This window comes from Panthera leo, chromosome E3, assembly GCF_018350215.1.
Source record: "Panthera leo isolate Ple1 chromosome E3, P.leo_Ple1_pat1.1, whole genome shotgun sequence".
Taxonomy (NCBI): Eukaryota; Metazoa; Chordata; class Mammalia; order Carnivora; family Felidae; genus Panthera; species Panthera leo.
Window position 1 is genome coordinate 31,369,659 of NC_056694.1, and position 6,168 is coordinate 31,375,826.

Consider the following 6,168-nt stretch of genomic DNA (forward strand, 5'->3'; position numbering starts at 1 on the left):
CAGTCGGCACCGTGATCTTGGATTCCCCAGCCTCCGGAGAGAAATAAAGGTCTGTTGTTTAAGCCACCTCACCTATGACATTTTGTTACATCGGCCGAGCTAAGACAGACACACGGCATGAGTGAAATCCGGGTGTGTTTGTTACTGCGACATGGCCTCACCTCTCCTGACTGATACGGAGCCCCAAAGCCATGGAATTAACCACCACACAGCGCGGTCTCCTCACTGCCACTAAAAACTGCTTCCGGAGACCTGCTCTTACTGAACAAGCCCTTTCTAGAGCAGTGCAGTCCAAAATGAAAGAAATCCCAAAGAACACAAAGGAACAGCAAACGCTTAGCCGGAACCATTGGCCCACCAGAGCGTCCCCAAACTCCAGACGGTTTCATTTCTTCTTCAACCTGAAACAGAGCCTGGGGGAAGCGGGCCTTCGCTGAGGGGAGCTGGAGGAGATCCCCCCCGGCTCAGAGCCAGCATCTGAGGAAGCAGAGCCCAGAAGCCCCGCTGAGCAGCCCTGCACCAGAAGATTCCAATGCAAAGACGCTCCTCCCTCCTTCTCTTCCCCTCACTTAGCTCTGGGCACATCACTCAGAAGCCTTGTTTGCTTGCGGACATGAAAAGGCTGATTTGATTCAGAGCCAAGGCTGCTCCTTCTCAGGGAAGATTCCCTTTGAAGAGGAGCGCATCTGAACTCCCGCTTTCCCTCCGGGCTATCAGAAGAGCCACATCCTGTCCGCTCTTTAGAACTTTTCCAAGTGGCTTCGCTCTGATTTCTCTGATTTCCAGGATGTCCTGCCTGCTTGCTGCTCTAAGGCTCACGGTGCGGGGGAAGGGTGATTTCTCGTTTTGCAAATCGCTGACGTCTCCCGGTGACGCTTTATGTCCCCACTTGAAACACCAACAGCCCTAGGCCCCGGAACATCCTGACCAGGGTGTCCACATCGCTGAGGGATTGGAGAGGCAGAGGAAAGCCTCCCAGTCGACAGATATGACAGATACGGACCGCCTGCCCACCATGTGCTAGGCTCTGTGCTGGGCACCAGCTAGAACAGTGAGTTCCTTGTAGACGAGCTCCTGCCCTAACGGAATTGATGATCTGAGGAAGCATATCCGACCATGTAAGTGCTTTCAAGGAAAAAGCATGCTACTGAGACCAAAAAAAGTGGGGCAGGGGTGGGGTGCAGAGAAATTTCAGTGTTAGCTGGGGGTCTTCCCAGAAGCAGTAGTCATGATGGAATTAGACCATAACAGGTTCTGGGGGGGTCGTGCTCATGAAGGATAAAGGGAGGAAGCCAGAGGAAGGGGAGGAACCAGGAGAGGGGAGGGAAGGGCAGTCAGGTTAGGAAGGACCTCAGCCTGCCTGAAATGCAAGGGCCACAGAGGTTTGGCCAGTCTCTCTCTGTCTCTCTTTTTTAAATAAGGGTTTATTCCTTTTTGAGAGAGAGAGAGAGTGGGGGTGGGCAGAGAGAGGGAGAGACACAGAATCCGACGCAGGCTCCAGGCTCTGAGCCATCAGCACAAAGCCCGATGCAGGGTGCAAATTCATGAACCGTGAGATCATGACCTGAGCCAAAGTCGGATGCTCAACCAACTTGAGCCACCCAGGTGCCCCTGTTGGAGAGTTCTTGAGCCAAAGTTGGCCATCAGAGGAATCCCATGTCTTGTAGAAATGGGCCCAGGGCACTAATGCATTTACCGTGCTCAGGCCTGGCTGGAAGCAGGCACGGGAAGCTTGGTCTCAGTGTGACAGTGCTGGTGGGGCCGCCTGGGTGGCTCTGTCAGTTAAGTGTCCAACTTCAGCTCAGGTCATGATCTCACAGTTGGTGAGTTCGAGCCCCACATAGGGCTCTCTGCTGTCAGCACAGAGCCCACTTTTGATCCTCTGTCTCCCTCTCTCTCTGCTCCCCTCAAAATAAATAAACATTAGAGAAAGAAGAAAGAAAGAAAGAAAGAAAGAAAGAAAGAAAGAAAGAAAGGGAAAGAAAGAAAGAAAGAAAGAAAGAAAAGAAAAGAAAAGAAAAGAAAAGAAAAGAAAAGAAAAGGAAAATAAAAAAGAAATGAAAAGAAAAGAAAAGAAAGAAAAGACAGGTGACTGACACAGCCAGGGCGGTCAGTCAGGCATGCTCCCTTGAAGCACATCCCTGAGGTCACTGTCATGGCTGACGCTTGGACTTCTCCGGGTATGTTTGGGGAGCAGCCCGCCATGACTTCCATGGGTCTTACTCCCTGAGGGAAGTTCACGGTTCAAACTAAGGCCTTTGTTGGGGCGCCTGGGTGGCTCAGGCGGTTGAGCATCTGAGTCCTGATTTAGGCTCAGGTCATGATCTCAGGGTCATGGGATAGAGCCCCGCATCAGTCTCCACTCTAAGTATGGAGCTTGCTTGAGATTCTCTCTCTCTCTCCCTCTCTCTCTCCCTCTCTCTTCCTCTGACCCTCCCACCTTCTCTCTCTCAAAAAATTAAAAAAAAAAAAAAAGTCACACTAAGGCCTTTGTCACTGCAGTTGGTCTTGAGGTTGCACCTGCTGATGTGGCCCAAACCTTCGCTCCTAAGAGGTGTGAACTCCTAGCGAATCACACCTTTCTCGGGCCCACTTTACTGCACGTGTTCATTCACAGTTTCAGGGGGGCAGGGAAGTGCCAGGAGGCCCCCCAACTAGATGCCCTGGGTTTCACACATATTCCTCCCTTCCCCCATCACATGCAAGCACCCGTGCCTCTTTCAAGGACCAGGCCAATCACCCCCAGGAGGATGGTGATTCCCCATTTCCCCATTGGTCTGGGCACAGGTGTCCAGAGTGACTGGGCACAGCTTGTGCGGACCTCTGTTGCGTTCCCAGTTGACAGTGCATGCCCTGTGGGGACCAGGACCTACCACATTGCAGAGTCCCCAGACTGGCAGAGACGGCAAACAGAAAACCCCCCAGTGACTCATGCTGAGCAACACCCTCCCTTGGTACCTGCACCCGCATATGCTTCCGGTCAGGGACACAGCACCCTCGGGAGGTCTCCGATTTACTGCATGTGGAAGGATGACAGCCCATCTTGCAGAGGACTGCATATAACATGGCATTTCAGCCATGACTTCAGGTGGCCTTTCCAACTCTGTAGGCGACCGGCTGCTTCTGGATGGTACAGAATATAATATGACCGGTGGTCACAGGCCCCCTCCCGGGCCTCCTTCACTGTGAAGCAAGTCCTCTGGGTGAATGCCACGTTGTGTGGGATTCCACGCCCATGGATCAGGCATTCCACGAGACTCCAGGTAGTGGTGTTACCGACTAAGCATCTGCCAGTAGGAAAAGCCATACTGTATCCAGACTAACCCAGGGCAGGTACGGATCCCTGTAAGGTTAAACCACTGGCAGCAGCTGAGACCGTTCAACCCCGCTCCCCACAGTGGGGGATCTGGGGAGCACCTTTTTCATGGCCGTTCAAGCCCCCTATATAGAGTTAAGGAACATGTTTCTTCAGGACTTGTGCTCAGAGGAACCGTTATAAACAGGTGATAGGGGCTGAAGTGCGTCCCCCCAAAATACATGGAAGTCCTAACCTCTGGCACCTGTGAGTGTGACCTTATCTGCAAATAGGGGCTATGCAGATAGGATCAAGTTAAGATGAGGTCATATTGGATGAGGGTAGGCACTAAATCCAGCAACCGGCATCTTTCTAAGGTGAGACAGATACAGAGACACAAAGGAAAGAGGCCATGTGAAAACAAAGGCAGAGATGGGACTAATGTGTCCACAAACCAAGGAACACCAGGCGTTGCTGGCAGAGGAAAGGACGGAGTCACCCCCGGAGCCTTCAGAAGGAGCCTGGCCCTGCCAATACCTTGATTTTGGACTTCTAGCCTCGAGAATGGCAAGACCATCAATTTCCATTGTTTTAAGCAATCACTTTTGAGGTACTTTGTCACAGAACCCGGAGGAAACGAATATAAAAGGTAATGTTTAGTTTGAGACCCACCAGATCGAGAGAAGGCAGTTGTGCAAGCCTCCTGGGGAGAGTGTTCCCGGGAACAGGAAGGCCAAAAGCAATGCCCCGAAGGTCAGGAAGGAGGCAGGTGAGCTGGAGGACCTGAAAAAGGGCAGAGGGAGGTGAGCAGGGCACAGACCAGGCAGGACCCCCTGTAGGACGAGAGGTGGGGGTTTTACAACAGGTGTTGGCCACAGGGGATGGTGGGGTTTCATCCACATCTGAAAATTACAGGAGGAGCCAGAAACTACACTGCCAGCTGGTCGACCTGGCTGCAGGGGTGGGTCCAGGACTCCTAATGCAAGTGACTAGTCAGATGTAGCTAGCCGGTGAGGGTTCAGGAGAAGGGCATCGAGGTCCTCTGAGTAGGACGTACTTTGTGTTCATTACAGACACGTGTCTCTTGGGAGGTCTGTTGTAAGAATTAAATAAAAGTATGACTGCAATGGATGAACACAACGTGGTCTATCCATGCACTGAAATATCCCTCAGCCTTAAAAAGGAAGGACATTCTGACACGTGCTGCAACATTCGAACTTGGAGGACGTGATGCGAAGTGAAAGAGGCCAGTCACAAAAAGACAAATACCGTATGATTCCCCGTATATGACTCACCTAGAGTCGTCAACCTCAGAGTCAGAAAGTAGAAGGGTGGTTGCCAGGGGCTGGGGGAAGGGGGAATGGCGAGTTAGCGTTTAATGGGTGCAGAGCATCAGTGTGGGAAGATAAAAAGAGTTTGGAGATGGATAGTGGTAATAATTGTACAGCAACGTGAATGTACTCAATGCCACTAAACAGTACATTGAGAAATGGTTAAGATGGTAAATTTACATTATGTTTAATTTACCACAATTTTTAAAAATTAACAACCTGGGGAGCCTGGGTGGATCAGTCGGTTAAGCGTCTGACTTCGGCTCAGGTCATGATCTCACGGTTTGTGAGTTCGAACCCGCGTGAAGGCTGACAGCTTTGGATTCTGTGTCTCCTTCTCTCTGCCCTTCCCCTGCTCACTCTCTGTCCGTCTGTCTCTCTCTGGGTGTCAAAAATGAATACACGTTTAAAAAAAATTTTTTAAAGATTTGAATAATAACCAGTTCTGATTTAAGTTATTCAAGATGTTCTCTAAAATTACATGAAGGGCTCTGGTTTCTAGGTAAGATGGAGTAAGGATACTCTTGTGTCTCCCACTGATTATTGCTATAAAACTGGATGGAATGTAGCTACTTGAGGACTCTGAAATGTAAATAACGGCCGTAAATGGAGATGAAAAGAATATTAAGTACTAGCAAACCAGAGAGGAGCCCTCCAATGCTTTTAATGTTTGGGCCAGAATGTGGGTGCAGCCAAAGAAGCATATGGCAGTGTGCGATAACTAAAATGTCAGATTGGGGCCCTAAGAGCAAAAAGGGGGCCCTCAGAGGACTAGAAAGTACTGAGGATATTACAGAAAGGCAAAGTGACTCTATAAAGTCATTTATGACTTCCTGAACTTCTCTATGCTGAAGAGACTTTGAGAACATTAAGATTAATGCCTTGTCCAGATCCCATGCTGGCCATTTGGTGGCACACATATGAGACAGATCTGACTAGCATTACAAAGCTTGAAAGAATGAACTGATATTGGGACCACAACCCACAGAACATGGATAAAAATGTTTACCCTAAACCCAACTAGCTTGATTGCCGCCTAGAGCAATGTCATCTTGACATCCATTTATTTATTTTTTTTAATACTAGCAAAGTGTTTAACCCAAGCAGAAAAGGGAAAACAGAGGAGTTAAAGGCAAAGGGAACACATAGGAAACAAATAATAAAGTGGTAGACTTAAATCCAAACACATTAATAATTATATTAAACGTAAATGGTCTAAAAAATCAATTAAAGACAGAAATTGAGAAAATGGGAAGATTGGTATTGGTGGAGCATGACCCAATTATGCACTATCTATGAGAAAGTTACTTCAAATATAATAATGTAAGTACCTTAGAAAAGAAGGGCAAGAAAAATAAATAACAGGCATAATATACATTGGACAGGAAGAAATGAAACTCTCCCTATTCACACATGACATGATTGCCTGCAGAAAAAAACCAAGAAAACTACCAAAAAAGCCTTATTTCAGAACGAATAACCGAGTTTAGCATGGGATACAGGGTCAACCTGCAAAAATCCATTGTACTTCTATGTACTGAA